We start from the raw sequence: 13,242 nt of genomic DNA, 5'->3' as shown, positions 1-13,242 counted from the left end.
CAGTAGCTAAGCCAATTGTTGAAGTCAATAATTATTTTGTTTGTATTGAGGCATCATTCTGGGTGAAGGTAGAATGCTGCTTAGGGCTATGGACATGCCTGTCTGGGGCAAATAATCTGAGATCTCAGTAATATCTCTCTTGATATAGTTCAGTGAGGTATGTTTCAAATCATTAACTTCAATATGGAGTACAACAGAGGTGTAACTCTGCTTGTTGAGAGACTTGAATGTGTGCTTGACTTTGCGGATCCTGACCCCTGCCAGGCAGATGACCATGACTTTCTCCTTGTACAACCTGGTGAGGGAGATATTTGTGTGTCTCACTATGGATTCACCTATGACCAATAAATTGGTCATAAGGTGTTTTGTCTCAAGGGCTTAATAGCTCACATACTGGTATGTTTGTTTTTTATGTAGTGGGTTCCATTTGGGACTGTAATGTGTGCAGAAGGTTTGGATTTGTGAGGTCTCTGCTTTTTTTGGTAAGCTTCTCATGACTACTTCTATGTATGTGGGGTTATGTGTTGTGCACTTGGTCTGTTGAGGAGGTGAAGTGTGTATGTTGACAGCCTACCTATCTGGTTTGTTTTTACCTGAGAGTGGGAGCACATATATTCTAGATTCATTGTATAGTTACATCTCTCACATATTGTATTTGTAATTTTTACCAGTACATGAAGCAATAGAAGCCTACCTTTCTAAAACCACAAGTACCTGTATTAAAGATATTTAGATGGTGATTAGCAGAGCAATTTTGTGAGCAGCAACAACTGGGCCTATCTCTGAGGGATTAGGCGCCAACCAAGAGGTGACTTTATAATCACCCAACCAATAGTGAATGTTGTGCTTGAACAGAGTCATTGAGGAGCACTGCTTCACACACAGTGGGAGCCGATAACAGAAGAGTGTGAGTCACTGGGGATTATATCTGTCTCCCCAGCATGTTCTGTTTATGTCACAGGCTAGGTTCAGAGCCCTGTCCTAAGTTATTCCTGTCCCATTTGATTTGCAGATATCCAGCATTTCCAGTATGGCTGGGTCTGAGACTTCACTGTAGGTCAGGCATAGGTCACCTCTCAGTAGCTTGCAGGAAACTGAGTACAGTGACAGGTCTTGTAGTCTTTCCATGTATGTGATATTTGGAAGATCTGCATTCACAGACCTCTTTTTTTCTCCAGTTGTTGCAGTTGTCTGGTGAGGTACAGACAGAAGGGAGCCTTGTACTCAATTAGTGATCTGATGAGGGTGGAGTACAACAGAGCTATGACCTCCCTGGTCTTGGATGTGATGTCCGTATGTATGATGTGTGCAATGCAGAATGTGTGTTTCATCACTATGGACACATAGTAATGAAAGTGTAGATTGCTATGAACATGTGTTCACAAGTCTCACAACATTGTTTTTGAGCTGAGAGGGTTGCTATATATATATGCATATAGCAGAGGTACTTCATTGCCAAAGGGGGTAGTGAGGCATTGTTTGCTGTAAAGTTCAGATTTTGACACCGATCATTTGTCTCTGTCAGTCCCGTCTGTAATATGTTACAATCACTGAGGGGAATCTGTAGGAGTGCATCCAATTTAAGTCATCTGCAAACATAGTAATACACAGGTCACCTGCCATTGGCTGTGCTTCCCAGAAGTAGTTTCCAGCCAGTTGATGGCCCAGCACAGATCCTTGTGGTATTTCACTGTTGAGTGGGCTAATGGTAGAGGTGCAGTCCCCAACTTTGAGAGTGTGTTCTATTGATGAGCCAGTTGCCTATCCATCTAGTAGTGTATGGCTTAATTCCCAGATAGGACAGTTTCAGTATGAGACATGAATGGGGGATATTGTCAAAGGCTTGGATAGCTGAACATAGGCGTTATGTCCTGTTATCTGTCATCCAGGTCTTCAGGGTCAGTATCAAAGAAGTCCATGAGGTTCAGTAGACAAGATCTATCCTTGACAAAAACAACATGATTGACTCAAATGTGTTGAAGGTCAACTTTGTCCCTATGGGTAAGGTCTGTGCTGATCCCTTCAAAAGCCTTGAAGATAAGGCTTGTTAGGTTTATGGGTCAATAAATGCTGTTCTGAATTTTACCAGATTGATGTGCATTGGATATGACACAATGTTTGCTATTACTTTCTTTAGTATAGGTGATAAATGTGTGAAAAAGGCATTGAGACACCAGGGTTGCAGTGCTTGGGGCGGGGTAACATATGGCTCTATTATAAATATGTGACATAATGTGAGATAGGGCCTTCATTTTTTTAATTTTTCCACATGTCATGTCATACACAAATGGAAAATAAACAGCAGTAATACTTAATAATATGTAGTTTTCCATTACTCAACAATTAGCATAGTGTGTACACATGCAGGATACACCTGTTTGCACACTGCTTAGCAGTGCACAAATGTGAGTTGCATTGCTGAAGTCTGATAGTTACTACTGAATCTATGAAACACAGCTGCTACTTAACTGACTCTGACAGCATGTGTTAATGTATTGATACTTTCCTTTTTGGGGCCAGATGGCACTGGGTTCAAATCCTTTTCTGTCTCTTTTTCTTTTCCTGTGATTGCGTGCTGTGCCAATCAATGTAAAAAGGGGAACTGAGGAAAATGAATGTCAGGTTTGGCTTTGTTTGTCTGATGTGTGTGAGCAGCAGTGCTCAAGCTGGAGCCCAGGAGCAGACAGGACCCAGACAGTCAAAAATAGAAACCAGATGCATTTAATTAATATTATTAGGCATCCACAAACCAGAAAAAAGCAGATCAATTCAGTGCAAACTTCACCCCCTCTCACCCCCTAAAGGGCCCATCTCAGTACCGAAAGATTGCCAAATTCTGGTAATAACAGCCACACAGGTAAAAAACACACTCTCTCCAAAGCTAAGAATACAGCATCCATGGGACCAGACGACATCCCAGGCTGTGTACTACATAAACTACAAAATGAACTGGAACCTCACCTAAGTGTCATGTTTAATCTTAGCCTCACCTCAGGCTTTGTGCCCACTGAGTGGCACACAGCTACAGTTATCCCACTCCACAAGGGGGATCCAACTTGGATCCCAGGTAACTACCGCCACATCAGTCTGACAAGCCTGACCTGCAAGGCCATGGAACGCGTTATCATGGAACTTATAAACAAAGACATTGTCAACCTTCAACTGGACCCCACGCAGTTTGGGTTCATGAAGGGCCGATCTTGTCTTCCGAACCTGACTGACTTCTTTGAATCAGTCTCCAGAACTGTGGACAAGGGTAAGGTGGTCCACACAGCCTATCTGAACCTTGCCAAGGCCTTCAACATCATCCCCCACTCTGGAATCATAGATAAAGTTACTAAGCTGGGCATTAATCTCTGTCACCCGATGGGTTGCCAACTGGGTTACTGACAGAACACACACTGTAAAAGTATCCAACTCCAAATCCAGCTCCAGACTAGTGACAAGTGGAGTACCTCAGGTACCGCTCTTGTTTGGCATCTACTTCTCTGAAGTACAGGCCAACATTAAGGGACTCTGGCTAACAAAGTTCACAGATGACTGCAAACTGGGAGCCACAGATGCTTGGTGCCAGAGCCATGGGTTCAAGCTCAATGCAAAGAAATCTATATTTATCCCCTTTGGCAAAAAAACATGTACCCATGAATTACCACATAGGTGGCAGTATGCTAAATACCGAAAGTGTGATAAGAGACTTAGGGACACAGGTGGACAGTGGTCTCACCTTCGATAACCACATCGCCACAACAGTCAGGAAATCCTATGTGGCACATCTCATCACTAAGGGCTTTTTGTCCAGAAAAAAGGAGGTCATTATCCCACTGCACTCATCCCTCATTAGACCCATTATAGAATACAGTGTCCCATTTGGTATGTACCTCTCAAGACATCTGTAACAACTGGAAAGACCACAGAAATACCTCACTAAAAGAATCACAGGCATAAAGCAGATGCCAGAGCCATGGGCTCAAGCTCAATGCCAAAAAATGTATAGTTATCCCCTTTGGGAAAAAAAACATGTACCCATGAATTACCACATAGGTGGCAGTATGCTAAATACCGAAAGTGTGATAAAAGACTTAGGGAAAAAGGTGGACAGTGGTCTTGCCTTTGATAACCACATCACCACAACAGTTAGGAAATCCTTCTATGTGGCACATCTCATCACTAAGGGCTTTTCGTCCAGAAAAAAGGAGGTCATTATCCCACTGTATTCATCCCTCATTAGACCCATTATAGAATATAGTGCCCCATTTGGTATGTACCTCTCAAGACATCTGCAACAACTGGAAAGGCCATGGAAATACCTCACTAAAAGAATCACAGGCATAAAGCAGATGCCTTATGCTGACCATCTAAAAAAACTCCACCTATACTCTGTCACATATCATCTACTCAGAGGCGATCTCTGCTTAACATACAAGACCATGTCACACCCAGAGCTGTTGGACATGCTACACTTAAGGAAATCCAAATCCCTTAGAGACACACGCTCCAGGGATCTAAACCTTGTCATCACAATGAACCAAACATGCTGGAGGGATAGGTTCCTGACCCAGAGACTCCACAGACTCTGAAATAGACTGCCCATACATGTCAAGCAGAGTGCACCTTTGGCCCTCTTCAAAAGGAACCTTGGTGATTGGATGGGAGACAGAAAATTCACCCCAGGGATCATGTCAGTTGCCCTGCTAGACAGGGGTCTAGGGAAGTAAATGCTGTGGGAAGAAATAGCCAGGGAATTATGGCTAGGCTTGTATAGGCTCTAGGGCCAATAGCTTAGTACCAACCTATGAACCTATAATTGACACTGAGTGGTGGTTAGCATCGAGACCTTTAGAATGAACAGTAAAATAGACAAAATCATGTACCTAATCCTTTGGCAGCAGGTGCAAGTGTAGGGCTGAAGTACAGAAGATCCTGGGTTCTAGTACAGGATGTGCAACCTTTGTTTTACTGTTGTGAAATTGCAGTTTATAGCAATGAACTGCATCACAGACAAGTTTTTTCTTAACCTTATTGTGGCAACAGGTGCAAGTGTAAGACTGCCATACAAATGGTCCTGGATTCAAATGCAGCATATTCCATACACTTTTACTGTTCCACTTTCCACTACAGTCACTCTTACTTATAAAATTTAACATAGTGTAGCTGATATTAATTATATGTATGAGGGCTGAGACACTAATATTGTGTCAGTTATTTATTTATTTATCTAGGTGTTATTACATTTATTATCAAACATATGACTGTGGGTATACTGAGTACTATGCTCCTGTAAGTATATTTTTGCTTTCTGGACTGATATGGCTTTCATGTTTGACTCGCACACAAGTACCTGTACATCAAATAACCCTGAAATTGCATTGTTTGCCACTGCTGCATGCCACTTACCATTGTGCACCCCAGAGTACCATGTCTGTGCGATGGTGCATGGTGCTCAACATTTGCAAACCGTGTACACATTCCAAGTAAATGCAAAAAGTGGAACTGGTAGGAAACCATCAGTCTTCATTGGTCTTGATCTGTGAAAGACATGCAGGTGTTTGTGGAGAGCATGTGAGATTTACGGCTCACAGATTGGGTGTCCAGGAGTCCAAGATTTTTGTTGGACTCCAGTGAAACACAGCAGTGTCAGGTTGTTGGAGGGGGGGGGGCTATTTTTAGTCCCAGTATAAGTCATAGTCTTGTGATAGCTTGGCCGAGGGTGTGACCAGTGCCACCAGTATCTCCTGCACTAGTGACCAATGCAGGCACCACTTTACTGACCTACGTCAGTGGAAGAGTGGTACCATTGATGCTTGGATCGAAGAATTTAGGATGGAGGACATCCCACAGATGTGTAAGTATCAACTACAGAGAGTACTTATATGACTTAAAAGCTGAGTATAGGCAAGACTGTTATTCATAATGGTATTCTGTTGTGTACTGTTTTTTTCCACAGCTACCATGGAGAGAGTGCGTGCAATGTTAGGACCTGTGCCACTAAGTTGCGAGGATGAGGGAGGCATGTGGTATGTATGAAGCAGAAGAGTAGTGTTATTGTAGTATTAAAAGTTAAAGATAGCTTTTTTGGTATTTTATACATTTGCATCAAACTGAGCATGTATATCTCAACTGTTAAAGCAAGTATGCATGCATTACTGTGTAGCAAAAACAAATGTAGCTTGTTTGTATTTTATATATCTGTGTCAAATTAAACATGCATATTCCAAATTTAAAAGCAAGTATGCATGCATTAGTCTGTAGCACAAACGAAGAGTACAACATTAGACTTTAGACAGAGGTGGTGAGTTCAAATACCACACTTCCCAACTATACAATAACTGTTAATTTTTCAATTACGTGCAACTTGAAGGTTTTATGTAAAAGCTGTATACCAGTGGCACACATGCTCTGCTGTAAACTGTAATCTGGATAATTGGAACACATATGTGCAATATATGCACATGCAAAGGAGTACTTGGTGCAATCTGTGGTATAGTGTGCATCTGTTAGTAGCTGCTAGTCGTAAAAGTAATAAGTTATTGGTTGGGGGTAGTAATCTTAAGAGTGAAGGTTAGGACAATAGAGTCAAATAATTTTATTAATGCATTGTATGTTGGATATGAAGGTCCTAATCTTATCTTTTTTGTCTCTCACCCATCTATTTTTTTGTCATTGTTGTTTTATGTGCCATAAAAATGTGTCCATGTCATCCATGTGTACCACACCACAAAACATCCCACAACACAGTGGGGTAGGCTTGCCCCACAGGGTCCATCTGCCCCCACTACACCAGCACTGACACCATTGCCCAGCATGTCTGGGAGCCAATCTGACAGCATCAGTTCTGCTGCCCCTGCACTACCTGACCCCTCAGGTAGTTCTGCCCTGGAAGATACTCCAGTGGTTCTTTCCAGGAGCAGTGGCAGGTGTGGTGTGTTTATCACCTGTGCTGAATGCGCTGAACTACCAGGGATAGTCCATAGGGTTGAGTTTCACTGTTGGTACATGCCTACACTAGATGGAAGGGCTGCTCTCCCTCATTTTATATAGGACCAGTAAGAGGAGGAGACATTGAGTGCTGCAGCCAGTGATAGAGTGAGGTGATTGTAGTAACAGTCCTGTAGGTGAAGACTCGATTTTCACTGTCAACTAGCATGACGTCCATGGATCCTGGATGTCCCCACCATCACCCCATCCATGATGTCCACTGACCTCTTGTGTCTTTCACCCATCACTTTGTCTTGTCTTGCTTTTCTTTTCTGTCTGCAATTTCTTCCTCATCTACCCAACTTACTAGACCCAGACATAATTACGTTTCTTCCCAAACATTCCTCTCTCTCCAAAAAACAGTGTACACATTCCAAGTAAATGCAATAAGTGGAACTGGTAGGAAACCATCAGCCTCCATTGGTTTTGATCTGTGAAAGACATGCAGGTGTTTGTGGAGAGCATGTGAGATTTACGGCTCAGCGACTGGGTGTCCAGGAGTCCAAGATTTTTGTTGGACTCCAGTGAAACACCACAGTGCCAGGTTGTTGGGGGGGGGGCTATTTTCAGTCCCAGTATAAGTCAGAGTCTTGAGATAGCTTGGCCTGGGCTGTGACCAGTGCCACCAGTATCTCCTGCACTAGTGACCAATGCAGGCACCACTTTACTGACCTACATCAGAGGAAGAGTGGTACCCTCGATGCTTGGACTGAAGAATTTAGGATGGAGGACATCCCACAGATGTGTAAGTATTAACTACAGAGAGTACTTATATGACTTAAAAGCTGAATATAGGCAAGACTATTATTCATAATGGCATTCTGTTCTGTACTGTTTTTTTTTCCACAGCTACCATGGAAAGAGTGCATGCAATGTTAGGACCTATGCCACTAGATTGGTGAAAATGAGGGAGGCATGTGGTATGTATGAAGCAAAAGGGTAGTGTTATTGTAGCATTAAAAGTTAAAGATAGCTTTTTTGGTATTTTATACATCTGCATCAAATTGGGCATGTATATCTTAACTGTAAAAGCAAGTATGCATGCATTAGTGTGTAGCACAAACAAAGGTAGCTTGGTTGGTATTTTATACATCTGTGGCAAATTGAACATGCATATTCCAACTGTAAAAGCAAGTATGCATGTATTAGTCTGTAGCACAAATCAAGAGTACATAATTAGACTTTAGTCAGAGGTGGTGAGTTCAAATACCACACTTCCCAACTATACAATAACTGTTAATTCTTCAATTATGTGTAACTTAAAGGTTTAATGTAAAAGCTGTATACCAGTGGCACACATGCTCTGCTGTAAACTGAAGTCTGGATAATTGGAACATACGTGCAATATATGCACATGCAAAGGAGTACTTGGTACAATCTGTGGTATAGTGTGCATCTGTTAGTAGCTGCTAGTTGTAAAAGTAACAAGTTATTGATTGGGGGTAGTAATCTCAAGAGTGAAGGTTAAGACAATAGAGTCAAATAATTGTATTAATGCATTGTATGTTGCATATGAAGATCCTAATCTTATCTTTTTCTTCTCTCACCCCAACCCTTATCTATTTTTTGTCATTGTTGTTTTATGTGTCATCAAAAGATGTCCATGTCATCCATGTGTACCACACCACAAAATGCCCCACAACACAGTGGAGTAGGCCTGCCACACAGGGTCCATCTTCCCCCACTCCACCAGCCCCGGCACCATTGCCCAGGATGTCTGGGAGCCAACCTGGCAGCACCAATTCTGCTGCCCCTGCACTACCTGACCCCTCAGGTAGTTCTGCCCTGGAAGATACTCCAGTGGTTCCTTCCAGGAGCAGTGGCAGGGCTGGTGTGTTTATCACCTGCGCTGAACTACCAGGGATAGTCAATAGGGTTGTGAGCTTCACTGTTGGTGCATACCTACACTAGACGGAAGGGCTGCTCTCCCTCATTTTATGTAGGACCAGTAGGAGGAGGAGACAGAGTGCTGCAGCCAGTGGTGGAGTGAAGTGACAGTAGTGAGTCCCGTGGGTGAAGACTTGATTTTCACTGTCAACCAGCACGATGTCCATGGATCCTGGATGTCCCCACTATCATCCCATCCATGGTGTCCACTGACCTCTTGTGTCTATCACCCATCCCTTTGTCTTGTCTTGCTTTTCTTGTCTGTCTGCAATTTCTTCCTCATCTCCCCAACTTACTAGACCCAGACATAACTATGTTTCTTCCCAAACATTCCTCTGTCTCTCCAAACAAAAAATGGACACCTGTACCACAAAAAAAAAACCTTCCCATACATAGTTCTCCATTTCATACACATCTTCTTGAAATGCTTGACTTGATCTGGTTGGCTATACAACATGACCGTGTTATGGTTACTCCTCTCTACAGGAGGTGACAGTCCAAATTCAGCTAATATTCTGCATATATTATCAGTTTTTACTGTTGAAGAAATGGATAGCTATGGTTCTTTCCTCCTTCCCTCCTGCACATTCCTGTATTGTGCTCTATTTGTTCTTCCCTCTGCTTGCTTCCCATTTCACCATTGTCCTATCTTCCCCATTTCTTTGAGTGATGGTGTGTATCTCGCATCAACAGTAAGGCAAAAGTGCTATAAGTGTTAGATTCAGTTGTATTCAAACACAGTACCATATGGTCCCAAAAACAAATGTATTACTGCATTAACTGCTTTAGCATGTGCTGCCAGAGAGTCAGTTAAGGAGCAAGTGTTTTCCAGATACTCAGTACTAACCGTCAGACTTTAGCATTCCCATTTCACCACTGTCTTATCTTCCCAATTTCCTTTCTTATTGTGTGCACCCACCAAAGGTAAAGCAAAAGGACTTAAAAGTATTAAATACAGCTGTAAGCCAACCCAGTGCCATCTGGCACCAAAAGGAATGTACCACTGCATTACCACCTGCTGCCACAGAGTCAGTTAAGTAGCAGGTGTATTACACAGACTCAGTACTGTCAGACTTTAGCAATGCCACTTGTGTTTGTGCAGTGCTTAACAGTGCTCAGACATGTGTATCTCACATGTCATGCAAAAATCGCTATAGAAATGCATATCTTATACTGTGTTTCTGCTGTTTACTGTTCACTTCCTTTGTATGACATGAACATACATGAAGAAACATTACAAACCAAAGGCCCTATCTAACTGTATGTCACATATTTAAACTACATTCATGTGTTGGCACCCCCAAGCACTACAACCCTGGGTTCTCAGTACTTTTTCCACACGTATATCAACAACACTACAAAATGTATTATAAAATGTGTGCTATGCAATGCACATCAGTCTGGTAAAATGCAGAACTACATGTATTGACTCATACCCATAAAAAGCCTTATCTGCATGGATACAGCAGGAATCAGCAGGGACCATACCCAAAGGGACAGAGGTGACCTTCAACATACTTGATCCTACCCAGTTTGGGCTCCGCAAGTATAGATCTTGATTATTCACCTTTGTTGACTTCTTGTATACTGACCCCAAAGACATAAACTATGTTGAGTTATCTAAGGCCTTTGACAATATCCCCCCATTCATATGTCATAAGGAAGATCTCCCATCTGGGAATTAGGCCATACAGTACTAAATGGAGAGCCAACTGACTCAACATAACATACACTGAATACCAAAAAGATCTGTGCTGGGCCCTCAACTATTTGGGAAATACATCTTGAAGCACAGGGAACAGTAGATGGCCTGTCGTTTACCAAGTTTGCAGATGATTAACTGGACGGACTCAGAGTCTTCCAATGATGGTAACCTATTACAGTAGGGGCTAACACAAACAGATGATGGGTGACAAAGTCACCTGCTGAACTTTAGGTGTACAATGACTCTTTGTAACCTTTGTCAGTGACGTGCCCCTGCTAATTATATACATAGCATACCATAAGCTCAACCATAGTGTTGTGAGACTGAGGAACATATATTGATAGCAATCTATGCTTTCATTACTATGTTACAACAGAGTTGATGGACACAATCTGAATTGCACACATCATACATATGGATATCGCATCCAAGACCAGGGTAGTCATACCTCTGCTGTACTCTACACTTATCACACTGATAAAGGAGTAAAATGCTCACATCACTCTGTGTCTCATCAGACACCTGCGGCAAATGGAGAGGATATATGGTTGTGCCTGGGAGGCTCAGGCCTCCAAACATGAAATATACGGAATGACTGATCACTGTAGTCAGTATCATGCAGGCTGCTGAGAGATGACCTACATCTGCCATGCAGAGCAGTCTCAGACTCTGGCCTTTTGTAAATGATGGGCATCTGCAATTCAAATGGAACAAATACAATTTGCCCCAAGCTTATCAGCCTAGCCTGTGACATAAACAGAACATGCTGGGGAGACCGATAAATACCACAATGATTCACAATCCTCTGTAATAGAATCCCGCTACATGTAAAGCCATGCTCCTCAATGACCCTGTTCAAGCATGACCTTGACTATTGGTTGGGTTATTGTAAAGTCACCTCTGAGCTAACATCTATGTCCCTCATGGACAGGGCAAGTTGGTGCTGCTCATAAACATGGTCTGCTAAAAATGACCATCCATATATAGGGTTGGGAGGGTGGCCTAATGGTTAAGGTGTTTGTCTTACAAAGACAAGGTGCAGGGTTCGAGTCTCATAAGGGATAATTGGCTAGGCTTAAATGGCTCGCAAGGGCAGTTAGCCTAGTACTAATCTATGAATCTATGAATCTCAGTAATGGTACTTCTTTTTATACAGCTAAAGATGCTAATGTTATTAAGTTAGTAGCCTCATATCAATCTATAAAGTTATGTGCCTATGCAGGCCTCACAACCTGTTGTCAACCACATGGCCTGATGTCATCTACTATAAGTTTACCTGCACTCTTGTTTAAAACAGGCTTGTCGTGTCACTTGCATAACATACTCTGATCTGTAGTCTGTGTACTTAGATAGGTAGGAGTTTTGTTCTCACTGCAGATGACTATGTGTGTGTCTAGACAGCAGAGCAGATGTGTGTATCCTACAGTTACTTCTCTAATTACATGGTTTGCCAGTATTTTGATACTTACCTATGCCTACACATCCATTACAGGCCTCCCAACCTCTTATCTCCTACATTGACCTGCACTCCTATATAAATCAGAGTTGAGCTGTAGCACTTGCATTAAGTACTGTGTTCTGTAGTCTGTGTACTTAGGTAGGGTTTTTGTACTCACTGCAGTCAATGGGTGTGAGTGCATCTATGCAGCAGAGCAGATGTGTGTACCTTGCAGTTACTTCTCCAATTACATTGCCAGTATTCTGACACTTGCTGAAGGCTACACATCCATTTCTTACAGGCCTCCCAACCTCTTGTCTCCCACATGACCTGCAGATGACATGTACTAGAAGTTCGCCTGCACTCCTATATAAATCCGACTTGAGCTGTGGTACTTTCATTAAGTAGTGTGTTCTGGAGTATGTGTACTTGGGTAGGAGTTCTGTTCTACCTGCAGTCAATGGTGTGTGTGTGTGTGTGTGTCTAGACAGTAGAGCAGGTGTGTGCATCCTACAATTACTTCTCCAATTTCATAGATTGCCAGTATTTTGATACTTGCTCAATTCTCAACATCCATTTCATACAGACCATCCAATGTCTTGTCTCCCACATGGCCTGCAGATGTCATGTACTATAAGTTCACCTGCACTCTTACATAAATCAAACTTGTGCCGTGGCACTTACATAACATTCTATGTTCTGTATTCCATATATTTAGATAGGTAGGGGTTCTATTCTCATTGCAGTCATCTGTGTGTGTGAGAGTTCTTTCTTGAAATTTTCAAGTGCATTTTATACCAGCATGTGGGACACTGTTATCTTCTCAACAGACACTGCTGATGTCATCAGCTGCAAAGTTTTGTCTGACATACTCCAAGTCAATCTTGAACTGTGGCACTTGCATAAAGTACTGTGTTCTGTAGTTTGCATACTTACAGAGGCATTCTGCATCCTTGGGGGTTCTAATCTCACTGCAGTAGTGTGTATGTGAGCTGTTGCTCCACATTACAGAAAGCATTTTACACCAGAATGTGGGACACTCATCTTCTCCTCAACAGACACTGCTGATGTCATCAGCTATATCACATTTTTGGATATGCAGTAATCCCACCAGGGCATGTCAGGCAGAAGTCACTTCATCCTGTACAATAAAGCTTACAGTGACATGTATTTCAGTCTATCCACATACATCACAGCAGTGTGTTATCTTGCTGAGAAAGCCCTGTGGTCTCTTTAG

The 13,242-nt window shown here is 42.4% G+C and overlaps 1 protein-coding gene across 1 annotated transcript in view; it reads right to left on the bottom strand.

Moving 5' to 3' along the window:
• The window catches only part of LOC122810700 (CD209 antigen-like protein A), a 573,726-nt gene that overhangs the window by 342,730 nt on the left and 217,754 nt on the right, over nt 1–13,242 (bottom strand). The gene's annotated exons all lie outside the window — the stretch shown is intronic.

This window comes from Protopterus annectens, chromosome 9.part0, assembly GCF_019279795.1.
Source record: "Protopterus annectens isolate FY-2018-M chromosome 9.part0, PAN1.0, whole genome shotgun sequence".
Classification (NCBI taxonomy): Eukaryota; Metazoa; Chordata; order Ceratodontiformes; family Protopteridae; genus Protopterus; species Protopterus annectens.
This window is presented reverse-complemented; position numbering and strand designations above follow the sequence as displayed.